The following is a 15,270-nucleotide window of genomic DNA, read 5'->3' as shown; positions in this document are numbered from 1 at the left end:
GCATTGAAAACTGAGGTGCATTTGTACACTGAGAGGAAAATACATTATGTTTTCAATGAGAAAATTACACTCATGCCACTCACTGTGCACTGAGAATTAGAATAAAATTGGTGGTAGTTTTTGAAGGTATTAAGGAAAAGTTAATATAATGCTCAAAACATACAGTTGTGCTTTAGTGTCAGTCAAATGGATGGCTTATTTCCTTAACTATAATTTTTTTAAGTAAAAAAAAAATTAACCCACTTAATGCATCTATAAATGCTTTAGCATTTAATCAGAAAGTTTTGTAATTGAACTAAAAAATTGACCTCTGTGAGTTAAGCTGTTGAATGTTATTCCTGCTTAAATGCTTTGGTGATGAAAGAAAAGAAAGCTTGGGGTGTTATAGTACCTTATATATAAAAGCTATCTTCTCTAATTCTTATTATATTAATATCTCTACAAAGTAAGTTTTTAATCAGAACAAAGTACACTGGTGTCTTTAAGATTTAATATATTGAAAAATGTAATAAAACATTTGTGAAATTAAAAAATGAAAAATTCCATTCTATGTCAAGGAATATGTTTAAGTAATTAGAGACAGAAATTTTCATCTGGAGCGGCTTTAAAAGTGATTGAGTCTAATACCTTATTTCACTTTGGAAAAGCTGTGCCACAGTGATTCGTGTGACTTGAATGCTCCTCCACAGTAGTGTTACTCATGCTCTCTCCATTATTTGACAGTCGCTAACTAAGCAGAGTGTATACTGGTGTCTGTGAGCTATTTTTCTGATAGCTGCTATAAAAGAAAGTGTAAGATGAAATTAACTTTACTTTCATCTTAGATTTATGAAGATAAACATAAGTAAGGCCCAGACAAGATGGACAAAGAGGAAACAGATTTTAAGTACCATTTAACCACCCTGCTGCTGCTCGTGCTACTGAGTTGCTTCAGTCGTGTCCGACTCTGTGCGACCCCATAGACGGCAGCCCACCAGGCTGCCCCGTCCCTGGGATTCTCCAGGCAAGAACACTGGAGCGGGTTGCCATTTCCTTATGCAGTGCATGAAAGTGAAAAGTGACAGTGAAGTCGCTCAGTCCTGTCCGACTTCGTGACCCCATGGACTGCAGCCTACCAGGCTCCTCCATCCATGGGATTTTCCAGGCAAGAGTACTGGAGAGGGTTGCCGTTGCCTTCTCCGTCTAACCACCCTACATTCAGGCAAATAAAAATTCTACTAGATATGTTCATGAATGAGCTAAATACTACAAAAAGCAACTCTTCAAAAGCAATAAGAAAGGCAGGCAGGCAGAATAACAGCAGACAGGAAGAAGGAAGAAAGGAAAGATAAGAGTATGTTCTGGAAAAAATACAGACCTTCAGGAAATAGAAGAAAAATTCATGCCAATTCCATTCCTTTAGGAATGGAAAAGAACTTAAAGAATATGAAGCAAGAATAAAAGAATAAAGAAAATTTAAGACAAAACTGACACCATTAAGAAATAATAAATGAGATACAGTAGGAGTACAGGCAGTAACCTAAAGAAGAAATGAAGGTGATTTCTTTAATGAAGAGGAAAAAGAATAATGATAAAATATATTGAAATCACACAATTATATGGAAAACTGTTATCATGTTTTAAGTCACACCATTTCTTTGAAATCGCTATTATCAAGATGTTCACATCACTGAAGCTAAAAGTCAATTCTCAAGCCTCCTGTTACTTTACTAGCAACACCATTTTACTTATCTATTCATTCTACCCATCAAAACATCCCCTTCACTTGATTTCCAGGATACTCTACTTTCCTTGCTCTTCTCTTTCACCAGCCTCTGCTTCTCAGTATCTTTGCTGGTATAACCTCATCTAAAATGGATCTTAGTCCTGCACATAAGGCTCATGTATTAACTGTCTTACTTGGAATTTTTATTTCCAACTTTACACATCTAAAACCAAGCTCCTAATATCCCCCCAAATTGTTTCCTCTGAAGACTATACCATCCAATTTAATAGGTACTCTATTCCTGCTTTTGTTCAGGCCTAAAACTTGAAGTTACCCTTAATTCATTCCTTTCTCTCATACACCACATCCAGTCTTCAATTAAATCCTGTTGACCACATAACTCAAAATATATACAGAAACACACCACTTCTCACTACTGCTACCACGCTGGTGTAAGCCATTGTCTTTCACTGGGATTATGCCAATAAACTCCAAATAACTTGTCTCCTTTCCAGAGTGACATATGCAAATAAATTTAAAAATGGAAGTCAGATTATGCCATTCCTAGTTTAAAACTCTCCAGTACATTTGCAAGTTATTCAGATTCAAAGTCTAAATCTTCACCAAGATCTTTGAATTACTTTGTGATCTGACACACCATTACCCCTGACTTTCTCTCCTGCTACTCTAACTACACCGGCATCCTCATGGCGTCTTGAATACACTCATTCTTTTCCTGTCTCAGGTTCCTAATAATTTACTTTACTTTATCTGGAATATTTTTCTCCTCACATATTCACATGTCATGTTCATAAACATCTAGCTCTCCATTCTTTTCTGAGCATACTGAAGCTTACACCTCGTTGGACTCCTGTTGTCTGAGGGATAAGGGGTAGCATGTGACTATCTATAGGCATTTAAGGGTCACTCTAGTCAAGGCTATGGTTTTTCCAGTGGTCATGTATGGATGTGAGAGTTGGACTGTGAAGAAAGCTGAGCGCCAAAGAATTGATGCTTTTGGACTGTGGTGTTGGAGAAGACTCTTGAGAATTCCTTGGACTGCAAGGAGATCCAACCAGTTCATTCTAAAGGAGATCAGTCCTGGGATTTCTTTGGAAGGAATGATGCTAAAGCTGAAACTCCAGTACTTTGGCCGCCTCATGCAAAGATTTGACTCATTGGAAAAGACTCTGATGCTGGGAGGGATTGGAGGCAGGAAAAGAAGGGATCAACAGAGGATGAGATGGCTGGATGGCATCACTGACTCGATGGATGTGAGTCTGAGTGAACTCCGGGAGTTGGTGATGGACAGGGAGGCCTGGTGTGCTGCGATTCATGGGGTTGCAAAGAGTCGGACACAACTGAGCAACTGAACTGAACTGAAATGTAAGTGAAAGTAATGCCATTTCTGAGTCAAGCCCTATATGACATTCTCTTTTCTCTTGCTGTGGTAAATACAAAATAACGCATTGATGTGGAGAAGGAATGAGATTCCAAAATGTATAATAATAAAAAAAAAGAAGCACAGACAGAAAATCAAGTAAAGCAGAGCCACATTTGGCTTTATAAGCAGAAAGAATTTAATGTAGGGCATCGTGCTTAGTTGCTTAGTTGCTCAGTCATGTCCGACTCTTTGTGACCTCATGGACTGGAGCCCACCAAGCTGCTCTGTCCATGAAAGCAAGAATACTGGAGTAGGTTGCCATTTCCCCCTCCAAGGAATCTTCCCAACCCAGGGATCGAACCAAGGTCTCCTGCATTCCCTGCAGATTCTTTACCATCTGAGCCACCAGGGAAGGCCCAATGTAGGGGACTAGGTTTTTACAAAACCAATGTAAGTGCCAGAGGAGAAACAGACAGAAGAGACCACTGCTACCTTTGCAGTTTACCACCATCACTGTGATGCCTAGAAGAAAGTAATCGCTGTTCTTATGCTAGTTAGAATTGTGGGAGCTATCCCTGCAATCAGATACCCTTGGAACAGAGCAGGTTACCTTCAAGGAAACACATAAAGCCTTCTACAAATCCTCACAGTTGCAAGAGCCCATAAATCTATGCTATTACTTTCAGAAAATGGCTTCTGACCTCTGTTCCCCTGTCAGTTCTTATGAGAGTACATCTCCTTGGCAAAGTATGGCAGAATTCAGCTCCTTAGAGACAAGAAAGTCTGAGAAATGTAGGTCCTACATTTTTAGCCCATTAGAAAGAAGGAAGATCTATAAAGGGATAATTTTGCTGAGAAAAAAGTAGCACAATTCCCTGCTTTGGTTAGTCAGCATCTATATTCTAACCACATTATCCTTGTAAACAAAAAAGATGTAGAACAACTAACATCGTGCAGTCGACTCTTGTAAGATAAAAATGTGCTGACTCCAAACTGAGACCCCAAGACTCATCCTCTGTGTGATGATTATTTCTTCCAATTTAGTTACAACTCACATTCATAAAAATACAATTTAATCTATGGATTAAGGCAACAATAACTTTATTATAGTGGTAGGAAAAGAACATCCATAACTACTCATTTCCTCCTTCCTGAAATTGAAATTGATCATGAGGCCATAACTGATATTTTATCTTGTTTTCTACCACATGCTTTGGGTATCCCTACCCTTCATCCATCAGCTCAGCTGGTCATGATTCTTCCTTAGTAGACTAAATAAAATCTCCATTCTTGAAGTATAGGGACTGTAGTAGACCTGACCATATATGCTGTTGCTATGTAGACAAGAATTAAAGACTACCATCCTTAGAAATGCCTGATAGCAAGGTAAGTTGGCTAGTATCTGAGAACTTGGATATGGGGAAGTGTTCCCACCATTACCTGATAAGAAAAGTCAGCTCACTACACCTAAACTGTTCAAACAATGTGCTTTATCTTGAACATCTGCTTTTTTTTTTTTTTCCTGAGTCTGGAATTTTGCTGCATATCTAGTAGATGCATAAGTGATAAGCCCCCAATAAAAAACTGTGGAAACTGAGTCTTTGTTGAGCTTCCCTGGTAGACAATATTTTGCTAGAATAATTAAGTGCATCTTGTATGACTTCAAAGGGACTGCTGCTGCTGCTGCTAAGTTGCTTCAGTTGTGTCCGACTCTGTGCGACCCCATAGATGGCAGTCCACCAGGCTCCACCATCCCTGGGATTCTCCAGGCAAGGACACTGGAGTGGGTTGCCATTTCCTTCTTCATCAAAGGGACTAGACTCCTGGAACTTGCGCCTGGTTTCCTCTGGACTTTATATCATGTGTCTTTTCTCTTTATTACTTTTTCTTTGTATCCTTCTGCTGCAGTAAGTATTTATGAATAGTACCTTGTACTGTGTTATGTGTATCTTCTAAGCAAATGACTGTGACCTTTTATTATTTTTAAAAACCATGTTTTAAAATTTGTTATCCAATCATAGCATCTTATATAGTCCCCTTACATAGAAACAAAGACCATATTTGTGAAAATTCTCTCATTTCTCATTATTATGCTTTTTTTCTTACCTGAACAAATCAAATTTTAAGTGTTTAACTCAGTGAGCTTTATGATATACATGTAACCCACACAAATCAAAACAACAAATATTTCTAACACCCTGGAGGATTTCCTGTGTGCTATCTTATCAATACTTTCCCAAAGTTAAACACTGTTCTGACTTCTAACTTCATTGAATGGTTGTGTCTGTTCTTAAAAGTTTACAAATGATATCAAATAATATATAACATCTGGCTTCTTTTATTCATTATATCTGTGTGATTGACATATATTATTATATGTAGCACTAGCTTTTAAATTTCTATCAACAGATCTTAGGCAATTCTTCTGAGATCATATATGGAGTTTAACAACAGACAAAGCAAAACACATAGGTACATGGGATCCTAGATTTACCCACATTTGCAACTTCTTCATACCTTGAGGAGCTGCTTAGCACAATTTAAGATGTATTTGATCTCGGGCTGCTATACCTGACAATTTTATGGAATAATGAGAAGGACAATACCCACTGATGATGAGCTTCTTAGAATGAGGGCTCAGAAGTAAAGCTGTATCTCCTTCACAAAAATAGAACAGTTATTTGAAGAAGGCATGACTTTTCCCCCACCAAATCCAAAGGGTCTGTGTTAAAATTCTACTATTGGGCTTGAAAGATATTCTAGTAGGCATTTCTAACTACCATAACAATTTCAACTACCATTGGATATGCTGGGTCAGAAAATTCCAGTGTAGAACCAGCTTCAGAGCATTTTCTTGCTCTTGCATCCTCTCAAAGCTGAATTAAATATTAAATGAACTGTGGAGCACTTTCAGACATCCTTCATATTGCCTTCAATATTAAAAAGTATCCACCAAACTTTCACTGTTGAGAAAGCAACATTGTTTTCCCTTGGAGGTGATACTGCAACATAAACCTTGCCATTCAGTTCAGTTCAGTTCAGTTTAGTCACTCAGTCCTGTCCAACTCTTTGTGACCCCATGAATCGCAGCACACCAGGCCTCCCTGTTCATCACCAACTCCCAAAGTTCACTCAAACTCACGTCCATCGAGTCAGTGATGCCATCCAGCCATGTCATTCTCTGTTGTCCCCTTCTTCTCCTGCCCCCAATCCTTCCCAGCATCAGAGTCTTTTCCAATGAGTCAACTCTTCGCATGAGGTGGCCAAAGTACTGGAGTTTCAGCTTCAGCATCATTCCCTCCAAAGAAATCCCAGGGTTGATCTCCTTCTGAATGGACTGGTTGGATCTCCTTGCAGTCCAAGGGACTCTCAAGAGTCTTCTCCAACACCACAGTTCAAAAGCATCAATTCTTCAGTGCTCAGCTTTCTTCACAGTCCAGCTCTCACATCCATACGTGACCACAGGAAAAACCATAGCCTTGACTAGATGGACCTTTGTTGGCAAAGTAATGTCTCTGCTTTTCAGTATGCTATCTAGGTTGATCATAACTTTTCATTCAAGGAGTAAGCATCTTTTAATTTCATAGCTGCAATCACCATCTGCAGTGATTTTGGAGCCCCCCAAAATAAAGTCTGACACTGTTTCTACTGTTTCCCCATCTATTTCCCATGAAGTGATGGAACCAGATGCCATGATCTTCGTTTTCTGAAGGTTCAGCTTTAAGCCAACTTTTTCACTCTCCTCTTTCATTTTCATCAAGAGGCTTTTTAGTTCCTCTTCACTTTCTGCCATAAGGGTGGTGTCATCTGCATATCTGACCTTATTGATATTTTTTCAAGCAATCTTGATTCTAGCTTGTGCTTCCTTCAGCCCAGCGTTTCTCATGATGTACTCTGCATATAAGTTAAATAAGCAGGGTGACAATATGCAGCCTTGACGTACTCCTTTTCCTATTTGGAACCATTCTGTTGTTCCATGTCCAGTTCTAACTGTTGCTTCCTGACCTGCATATAGGTTTCTCAAGAGGCAGGTCAGGTGGTCTGGTATTCCCATCTCTTTCAGAATTTTCCACAGTTTATTGTGATCCACACAGTCAAAGGCTTTGGCATAGTCAATAAAATAGAAGTAGATGTTTTTCTGGAACTCCATTGCCTTTTTGATTTCTAGAAACTTCCCAAGGAAGTGATGCAAGAGTTCTCATGAGGCATAATAATCTCTACCCTCTTGTAACCAGGAAAATTGTTGATCATTTTCAAACAGTAAAATACCAATATAGTAGACCACACATATATCCCCAATAGATGTGGAATGGCAAGTTGATTAAGGTTGCTGAGTAATAGATTAAAACAAAGAGCCAGAGGTAAGACAACAAACATATGTTCCCAGTACATGTAGGATGGCAGTTTGATCACGGTCACTGGGTACTAGATTAATACAAAGAGTCAAAGGTGTTAAAATGAGAGTGTGCTGCTGCTCTGCCAGATGAAGGCAAATTGCTTCTGGTGGTCTCTGCTAATCAATACAGAGAAATAGCTTTTGCCAGATCAATAGCTGCAGACCAGAAACCAGAGCCCGACTTGATTTAGTCCAAGCAAGATCCGATGCTGTAAGGAGCAATATTGCATAGGAACCTGGAATGTCATGTCCATGAATCAAGGCAAATTGAAAGTGGTCAAACAAGAGATGGCAAGGGTGAATGTCGACATTCTAGGAATCAGAGAACTAAAATGGACTGGAATGGGTGAATTTAACTCAGATGACCATTATATCTACTACTGCGGGCAGGAATCCCTCAGAAGAAATAGAATAGCCATCATGGTCAACAAAGGAGTCCGAAATGCAGTACTCGGATGCAATCTCAAAAACGACAGAATGATCTCTGTTCGTCTCCAAGGCAAACCATTCAATATCACAGTTATCCAAGTCTATGCCCCAACCAGCAATGCTAAAGAAACTGAAATTGAACGGTTTTATGAAGACCTACAAGACCTTTTAGAACTAATACCCCAAAAAGATATCCTTTTCATTATAGGGGACTGGAATGCAAAAGTAAGAAGTCAAGAAACACCTGGAGTAACAGGCAAATTTGGCCTTGGAATGGGGCATGAAGCAAGGCAGAGACTAATGGAGTTTTGCCAAGAAAATGCACTGGTCATAGCAAATACCCTCTTCCAACAACACAAGAGAAGACTCTACACATGGACATCACCAGATAGTCAACATCGAGATCAGATTGATTATATTCTTTGCAGCCAAAGATGGAGAAGCTCTATACCATCAACAAAAACAAGACCAGGAGCTGAATGTGGCTCAGATAATGAATTCCTTATTACCAAATTCAGACTCAAATTGAGAAAGTAGGGAAAACTACTAGACCATTCAGGTATGACTTAAATCAAATCCCTTATGATTATACAGTGGAAGTGAGAAATAGATTTAAGGGCCTAGATCTGATAGATAGAGTGCCTGATGAACTATGGAATGAGGTTCATGACATTGTACAGGAGACAGGGATCAAGACCATCCCCATGGAAAAGAAATGCAAAAAAGCAAAATGGCTGTCTGGGGAGGCCTTACAATTAGCTGTGAAAAAAAGAGAAGCGAAAAGCAAAGGAGAAAAGGAAAGATATAAGCATCCAAATGCAGAGTTCCAAAGAATAGCAAGAAGAGATAAGAAAGCCTTCTTCAGCAATCAATGCAAAGAAATAGAGGAAAAGAACAGAATGGGAAAGACTAGAGATGTCTTCAAGAAAATTAGAGATACCAAGGGAACATTTCATGCAAAGATGGGCTTGATAAAGGACAGAAATGGTATGGACCTAACAGAAGCAGAAGATAATAAGAAGAGGTGGCAAGAGTACATGGAAGAACTGTACAAAAAGATCTTCATGACCCAGATAATCATGATGATGTCATCACTAATCTAGAGCCAGACATCTTGGAATGTGAAGTCAAGTGGGCCTTAGAAAGCATCACTACGAACAAAGCTAGTGGAGGTGATTGAATTCCAGTGGAGCTGTTTCAAATTCTGAAAGATGAGCTGTGAAAGTGCTGCACTCAAAATGGTAGCAAGTTTGGAAAACTCAACAGTGGCCACAGGACTGGAAAAAGTCACTGTTCATTCCAATCCCAAAGTAAGGCAATACCAAAGAATGCTCAAACTACAGCACAATTGCACTCATCTCACACACTAGTAAAGTAATGCTCAAAATTCTCCAAGCCAGGCTTCAGCAATACGTGAACCATGAACTCCCTGATGTTCAAGCTGGTTTTAGAAAAGGCAGAGGAACCAGAGAGCAAATTGCAACATGCGCTCGATCATGGAAAAAGCAAGAGAGTTCCAGAAAAACATCTATTTCTGCTTTATTGACTATGCCAAAGCCTTTGACTGTGTGGATCACGATAAACTGTGGAAAATTCTTCAAGAGATGGGAATACCAGACCAGCTGACCTGCCTCTTGAGAAATCTGTATGCAGGTCAGGAAGCAATAGTTAGAACTGGACATGGAACAACAGACTGGTTCCAAATAGGAAAAGGAGTATGTCAAGGCTGTATATTATCACCCTGCTTATTTAACTTATATGCAGAGTACATCATGAGAAACCCTGGCCTGGAAGAAGTACAGGATTGCTGGGAGAAATATCAATAAGGTCAGATATGCAGATGGCACCACCCTTATGGCAGAAAGTGGAGAGGAGCTAAAAAGCCTCTTATGAAAGTGAAAGAGGAGAGTGAAAAAGTTGGCTTAAAGCTCAACATTCAGAAAACGAAGATCATGGCATCCGGTCCCATCACTTCATGGGAAATAGATGGGGAAACAGTGGAAACAGTGTCAGACTCTATTTTTGGGGGCTCCAAAATCACTGCAGATGGTGATTGCAGCCATGAAATTAAAAGACGCTTACTCCTTGGAAGAAAAGTTATGATCAACCTAGATAGTATATTCAAAAGCAGAGACATAACGTTGCCGACTAAGGTCCATTAAGCAAGGCTATGGTTTTTCCTGTGGTCATGTATGGATGTGAGAGTTGGACTGTGAAGAAGGGTGAGTGCCGAAGAATTGATGCTTTTGAAGTGTGGTGTTGGAGAAGACTCTTGAGAGTCCCTTGGACTACAAGGAGATCCAACCAGTCCATTCTGAAGGAGATTAGCCTTGGGTGTTCTTTGGAAGGAATGATGCTAAAGGTGAAACTCCAGTACTTTGGCCACCTCGTGCGCAGAGGTGACTCATTGGAAATGACTCTGATGTTGGAGGGATTAGGGGAAGGAGGAGAAGGTGACGACTGAGGATGAGATGGCTGGATGGCATCACCAACTCGATGGACTTGAGTCTGATTGAACTCCGGGAGCTGGTGATGGACAGGGAGGCTTGGCGTGCTGCGACTCATGGTGTTTCAAAGAGTCAGACACGACTGAGTGACTGAACTGAACTGAACTGAACTAAAAGAAACAATATCTGAAATAGTAGCAAGACTTGATCAAGTTTATTATGATAATAAACTGTCATTCTCCAAGAACCTATTTTTCTCCTGTACTGGCCAAAAATAATCATCGTATATACTGTTTTTAAGTCTTTGAAGATGACACCAATCTATATTTCCAGAGATACACTATTTTTTTCATTTAAAAAATTATATGTAAGTATACACCTTGATAAATTTTAAAGAACAAACACACCGTATAACCAGCTGCCAGATTGTCAGATAATAGAACAGTACTAGCATCTCAGAAACCTCCTTTGTGTTCCCTTTCAGTCACTACCAACCCCAAATAACCACTATCCTCACCTCTAAAAATATATGTTAGTTCTACCTGTTTATATAATTTATATAAAAGGAATAATATATAATGTGCTCTATTGTATCTTGCTTCTTTCACTCTATATTTTACTTGGGAGATTTATTCACACTCTTATGTGGAGTTGTAGGTCTTTAATTTTTATTGTTGTGTAGTATTACATTATGCATATTACATGTTATTTTACAATCTACTATTAATGGGCATTTGGATCATTCCTAATTTTTGGCTAATTCAAATAGCACTTCTATGAACATTCTAAGATATCTTTTGGAGAATATCAGTATAGAGTTGAGTATATAACTAGGAACACAATTTCTGGCTCATGGAGCATGTATATGCTCAGATTTACTAGATATTGTCAAACATTTTGTTTTCCCAAAGTGGTTGTGCTAATTTTCATGACCACTAGCAGTATATGAGATTTCTAGCTGGTCCATGTCCTCACCAATACTTATTCTCTATCATTGCTACCATGTTCATTTTTAGCCCTTTTGGTGTGTGTGTTTCAATAGAAATTTCACTAAAAAAACTCATTAAAAAATTAAGATAGAGAAAAATTATTTACTAATATTGAGAATCTATTATCCTGCTAAAAGTCAGAGAACACGGTGACCCTCAAGCTATTCATATTCTAGGAACATTTTCTCCCATCCCAAGGTTTCAAGATCAGCAAACTTTTTCCTATAAAGAACCAGATGGTAAATATTTGAGGCTTTGAAGGTCATACAGTCTCTTGCAACTATTGAACTCCGCATCACAGTAGGATAACAGCCATAGATAATATGTGAATGAATGGATGAGGGTATGTTCCAAAAGAACTTTGCTTACAAGAACAGGTGGTAGGCCATGATTTGCTGACCTTCTACTCTCAGGAAGAAACATCCTGAAAAGATTTTGAATTTTACTGCAGTTAAAAGCAACAAAAAAAACTGTGTGATTACTTTAGCATATTTTTAACATTTGGGAGTAATAACTATATCAATGAAATATTTCATGCAAGAATGGGTATGATAAAGGACAGAATCCTAAGGACCTAGGAGAAGTAGAAGAGATTAAGAAGAGGTGGCAAGAATGCATAGAAGAACTATATAAAAAAAGGTCTTAGTGACCCGAATAACCACGATGGTGTGGTCACTCACCTAGAGCTAGACATTCTGGAGTAGGAAGTCAAGTATGTCTTAGGAAGCATTACTACAAACAAGGTTGATGGAGATAGAATTTCAACTGAGCTATTTCAAATCCTAAAAGATGATGCTGTTAAAAAGTGCTACACTCAATATGTAAGCAAATTGGGAAAACTCAGCAATGGCCACAGGACTGGAAAAAGTCCATTTTCATTCCAATCCTACTCAAGGGAAATGACAAAGAATGTTCAAATTATCATACCATTGGGCTCATCCCACTTGAAGGATGTTCAAAATCCTTCAAGCTAGGCTTCAGCAGTACATGAACTGAAAACTTAGAGATGTACAAGCTGGATTTCAAAGAGGCAGAGGAGCCAGAGGTCAAATTGCAAATATTCATTGAATCATGGAGAAAGCAAGGGAATTCCAGAGAAACTACTTCTGCTTCATCAAGCCATTGACTGTTTGGATCACAACAAACAGGAGAAAATTCTTAAAGTAATGGGAATAGCAAGCCACCTGACCTGCCTCCTGAGAAGCCTGTATGTAGGTCAAGAAGCAACAGTTAGAATTGGACTGGTTCAAAATTGGGAAAGGAGTATATCCAGGCTTGCATATTGTCATCTTGCTCATTTAACTTCTATTTAGAGTACCTCATGGAAAATGCTGGATGAATCACAAGCTGGAATCAAGATTGCTGGGAGTAATATCAACAACCTCAGATATGCAGATAATACCACACTAATGTCAGAAAGTGAAGAGGAACTAAAGAGACTCTTGACGAGGGTGAAAGAGAAGAGTGAGAAAGCCAACTTAAAACTCAACATTCAAAAAACTAAGATCATGGCATTTGGTCCCATCACATCATGGCAAATAGAAAGGGAAAAAGTTGACACAATGACAGATTTTAACATTTTCATGGGCTCCAAAATTACTGTGGATAGTGACTACAGCCATGAAATTAAAAGGCACTTGCTCCTTGGAAGGAAAGCTATGACAAGCCTGGAGAGCATATTAAAAGGCAGAGACCTTTGTCACTTTGCGGACAAAGGTCTATATAGACAAAGCTATGGTTTTTCCAGGAGTCATTTGTGGATGTAGGAGCTGGACCACAAAGAAGACTGAGCGTCAAAGGATTGATGCTATCTAATTTTGGTGCTGGAGAAGACTCTTGCAAGTCTGTTGGACTGCACTGAGATCAAAGCAGTCAACTCTAAAGAAAATCAATCCTGAATATTCATTGAAAGAACTATTGCTGAAGCTCCAACACTTTGGCCACCTGATGCAGATCCAACTCATTGGAAAAGATCCCGATGCTGGGAAAGACCGAAGGCAAAATGAGAAAGGAATGCAGAGGATGAGATGGTTAGATAGCATTACTAATTCAATGGACATTATTTGAGCAAACTCTGGGAGATAGTGAAGGACACAGAAGCCTGGCATGCTGCAGTCCATGGGGTCACAGTCAGACATGACTTGGACACTAACAACAACAAATCAATATTTACCTTAGTGTCTCCTATGAATTTTTATAAACATGAGATCTTGAAAAGCAGCTGTTAATTTTCATAAACCAGAATGTGAAAGGATACATAAAAAATATACCCCAAATTGTATTTTTTGATAAGTTTCCTACTTCCCATTTTTTATAACTTTTAAAGGCAATCTGTGCTTTGGGGATATTTCCTAAGATACTTATATTTGGAAGATCACAGAGAGATTTTTACATATATATAAAATCATTTGATTTTTATAGGTTGGTATTCTTACTTGGCTCCAAGTTACTGCATTACAGAATAATTAGAGCTACATCAGGATCAAAGATTTAGTAAATTACTATGAATTATTATGCAGATGAAAACAGTATACTCATATGAGTGAGTGCCAGGCTCCATAATAAGAAAAAATAGTTAACATGGAAAAGAAATAAAGTGAATTCTGAAGAAGAGGTGAATATTTCTTCTTCTCACACTATCAACAATAAAATCAATCGAGAGCAAGCAAAGAATTTGAGAGGATTATTGAGGCCATAAAAAATATATGTTATAATGATGTTTCACACCACTTGTCACTATTCCACATGGTTGAATGCCAAATGGAGATTTCTGATACCCAAGTCAAATAATTTCATATGTAATTTGAGTTGATTCTCAAGCAGAAAAAAAAGAAGTTTAATTATCTCTTTTGTAGCATTTAGTTGGAATAAAATGGCCCACTTTCCCCTATGAAGCAATGAAGAGTTCATGAATAATGATAGGCAGATGAGGCATAAAACAGACACAATACCCTGGACAACTGTTATGGAAATAGACCAGGAACAATGAACAGTGTGAAAACATGAAAAGAACATACATATAAATTCACAATAATAATTATTATAATAAATTTCATTCCATTGCTCCAATTCTCTCACTTATTTTTCTGCTATCTTTATCAAGTTTTAATTTCCTGCTGGCTATCTATAAAATGTAAAGCTTTATAAATACTTTGACTATTTTACTACCCTGTGATATATAAGTATTCTTAACATAAAGTGGAAATATTGATATTTCAGTAAGAGTTGATGATTTCACCAAAAACTCCTACCAGGTGATTTTTAAAATTCTGATTTCCAGCTTCTGAAGGACAGTGCTAATTGAATGTGAGGGGTAATATTTTCTTATAATATACTTTTATCCATTTATTTGTTTCTTTCTAATATCACTGATTTGAAGTGGAAAAATAAAAGCTCCTCGGAGATGTCAAAACATTTACCAATGAGGATATACAGATCTTAGAAAAAGAAGTTATTCTCAAAAGATTAAAAAAGATGAAAACTGGCAAAAGATATTTTTACCTTTTAGTTCGAGGCCTATGTCAGCAGATGGTACCTGGAGGCAGTGGCAGCCTCCTTGAAGCAGTGATACAATTTAATAGGCATCAAAAGAGCACTTCTCTCACTGGGTTTGTTATTATATTTATCTACACTTCCCTCCCAAAAAGTATCATAGCAGATAACTAACATTGGAGAATCATAATGGATTGGGATTATAACAGACATTAGACACTACATAGTACAATTCATTAATCCCCTTAAAAGCACTAAAGTGTTGAGATGAAGATAATCTTGAATTTTATCAAGAGAAATTGCTTGAAATTAAACTTTCCAATTATGTACATACAAACTAGACATTTTTATGAAAAGCTTTTAAAGCTAAAATTGGTTTTCTAATTTTCACTCACCTGAAAATAATTATTGGCTACTTAATTTGTGTC

This window comes from Capra hircus, chromosome 2, assembly GCF_001704415.2.
Source record: "Capra hircus breed San Clemente chromosome 2, ASM170441v1, whole genome shotgun sequence".
In the NCBI taxonomy this organism is placed as follows: domain Eukaryota; kingdom Metazoa; phylum Chordata; class Mammalia; order Artiodactyla; family Bovidae; genus Capra; species Capra hircus.
The sequence above is the reverse complement of the archived record's forward strand: the minus strand, read 5'-3'. Positions refer to the sequence as shown.